This window comes from Stegastes partitus, unplaced genomic scaffold (assembly GCF_000690725.1).
Source record: "Stegastes partitus isolate 25-593 unplaced genomic scaffold, Stegastes_partitus-1.0.2 Scaffold266, whole genome shotgun sequence".
Classification (NCBI taxonomy): Eukaryota; Metazoa; Chordata; class Actinopteri; family Pomacentridae; genus Stegastes; species Stegastes partitus.
In genome coordinates, this window is record NW_007577997.1 from 533,608 (window position 1) to 536,953 (window position 3,346).

A 3,346-nucleotide genomic window follows, 5' to 3' on the forward strand; every position below is an offset into this window, starting at 1 on the left:
ATAGTGGTGAAAGTGCTTGGGGACGGGCTCAGGACTGCACTATAAGTACCCGATAAGTGACATTGTAGACCATCTCCCCTGATGGCTGGTCCAGTTAGACATAGTTACGTCATGAAGAACAAAAAACAACTTTTATATTGAAGCGCTTGGGATTACCTTGGCCTGGATGAATCTACACAGATAACTTTCCGGTAATAACAAATAGGCCCCATTTCATGTTTTTCTTTGTCTGCAGAAAACATTCTAAAATGCCACTGTGTTTGAAGAAAGACATCATGAATTTTTTTTCATATAATGATGTCCTGAGCTCGAAAGAAACCTTACAGCTGATGACTGTACATGACATTACCCGTCCTCTTCACAGTCAGTTATGGTTATATCTCTGAGCAGCAATAACAGCATTTTTCAGTTTACTTTTCTTGTGCGTGTGGGATTAAGGTCAGAGCAGTGACGTGGGAGTGAAAGTCAACAGCTGGCATTTGAATTGAGAAAATACTCAGCTACCATTTGTTTGGGTGCCAACCTTCTTTGATGTCATTCTCCTGAAAAAGTAATCTGGCTTGTGGCTCAGACAGATTTGTAACAAAACTATCCGATGTTAGCATACCAAAAACTCTTAAAGGCTGGGGCTCAAATAATGGCCGAGTCTCAAATAATGCCTGGAACGCGTGTCAAAGTTTCTCCATTGTTTGCATGAAGCTTCTTTCTTTTTAAAATTGTATGTGTTTTCAGCTGCTTTTCATAGTTTTTGAGCATTTTATTGCATGTATGTAAAGCGCTTCAAATTGCCGTTGTGTATGAAATATTCTCTGCCTTGCATTGAGTGAGTGGGTGTTGTAAATATGTAAATAGCTTGCTTGTGTGCCATGCATCTTTTACTTTTCAAATTACGTGGAGATGCAAATGGCATCTCTGCAGTTATTCAGCCTCTGTTTGACTTTTATATTCTCATGCTAGACTGTAAGTCCACAGAGGACTGGCAGAGGCTGTCGGGGCTTTTATCTCACGCTATGTATGGGCTAATTATTAGAACTGTTGAAGGGAAACCTCATTATGAACATTTGAATTTGTGTGCAGGTCATTATAAAAGGCCAACTGAGCTATGTGACATTCATGCTTTTCTCCTTACATCGAGGAGAATTCAACACAAACATTTTGTTTTAAACCACAGAATACCGCAAAATTTGGAATAATTTTAAGCTTATACCAAATTGTATGTCTTATAAGGTCAGGAAATTGTTAAGGCATTCCTTCTTAATGAACCCTGTCATTTTGTTTTCTTTTTTACCTACTGTCTCAGTTTTGTTTGTGTTCACTTTTTTTTAATTGCAGGGTCCTAACATATCCTTTTAAGGCATTTTCTCTTCAACTCTAATTGCTTTTACCCTCTGCCTATCACCACCCCATCAAACAACACAAGCTTACTGCAAAAGCCTGTTATTATCAGAACCTATCAACATGGTTCCACGCTCAGGTCCAAGGGCATTTTGTTCAGTGTTTGGAAGTATTTTAACTGGACACGCTGCTTTATCGTAAAACCTTTTAATTTTTTCAAAAGAGAAAATTAAATGTTAAAGTTTCCTTGAGTGTTATAATTGATCTATGTAGTGCTTATTCGACAACATAAAAACACAATTAAGGGTTTGTCTGTTTTAGAATTTCTCTTCAGGGTCTAAGATAATTCTTGTATTTTGTCTTTTTGGTTTCTGCACTGACAGTGTGCTGGGTGTGGGGAAGTTCACTGAAAGGTTGGTTGCAAAACAAATTTGTTCTACCAGGACACTGACTAGCACCAACTAATCAAAATGATTTTCAGCAAGTTGTAACTTGTTTAAACCACTGTCCTGTTCTTCAGTATCATCTGATGCTTCCTATGAAACGCTACAGCTGTATTTTCTCAAGATTGCAAAAGATTAGTGAAGTTGAGAAACGCCTGAGAAGTTTGAATTTATGAGAAGAGACAATAAACACTGACAAGTGTTACAGCAACCATCATTTTATTTTAATAGTGGCTTGCATGACCACTCGTATTTGAAATGCTTCTTCTCGTTGTGATGGACACAGAGAGAAATATCGTTTCATTCTGCAGTTTTCCGCACATCTCCACATATCTTTTAGCGTGTTGTTTTTCTTTTCTAGTTTGCAACTTTGCTGGTTTTCCAAAAGCAGCAGCACAATTCAAAATCAACTACCAACTACCTGTTATTGACTAGCTGATGAACAAAGTCGACCATAGTGGGATTTTCTTTTCACAAGTTGGTAGAGACCAAAACAGAGAAAAAGAGAATTCATGTTTGGTGTAGAAAATAAGCAAAAAGTTCTCCATGTCAGTTAAAAGTTGATTATATTTCAGAGCTTTGTTTTAAGATTCTCTCTGCTTTCCCCAAATGTCCAAAAATAACTTAAGTTCAACATGCAAAGGTTTTTCGATGTCAGCAAAATCTGGACAAACAATCTGCAGTGCTTATCTTTTTTCCTGCTTAGTGTCCTGTTGATGTGCAACACCTGAGTGATTGCTGAACCTGCATGCTTATGATGTTCAGCTTTGTTTTTTCTTAGTCTTGTCTATAACTCTATCATATAAATGACACAGTTAGCGTCGTGCATTTTTGCATTTCAGTGGTCACAGTGCCTGTCTAAGTGGCTTTGCCAACTTTAAAAGTGCCCAAATGAACTTCGCCAGAGCAGAGGGGAACAAAAATGCTTTGCAACTGACATTAGTTGTTTTTTTCACCCCTTGTATCATTTCAAACGGTAGTTAATGAAAGCAGATATTCACTGGTGCCTATGACTGCACCTTTAAGACTTTGCTAGAAGGCTCAGCCCCTGGCGCCATGTACAGCATATTGTAATAAGGCTTAACGTGCTGATTGTAGATAAAGCTGAGAAAAGGAAATGTAGAGGAAGGGGAACTGGGTTGTGTAATCTACTACTGAATGATCCCTCGTTGGGAAGAACAACATGTTGTAGTGTTATGACTTTATTTTTTTGGATTATGCATCATAACATAAAATCACTGTCTGTGTTATTACTTGGGTTAAGCGTCGTTCTCTAATTGCTCTCCCAAGGGTCTTTAAAGATAAAGCGACAAGCAAGCAGTAGGGGGGAAGGCGGCATCTGCCTTCCTTTGTTCCAAAATTCCTGTGCTGCACGCACGTCCCCTGACATGATCACCTCCTCAGTGCCAGTTAGACTAAGATTAGAAAGACACACCTCAGCTTTGCTTTCTAATGGAAGCATTTACCTGCCCAGTCGCAGGAATCTTGACTGGTCAGTTTATGCTTGATTTGCACTGGGTAGACAGAGTGACAGAACAAGCAAAATGATAGATGTGAAAGTCAGAATG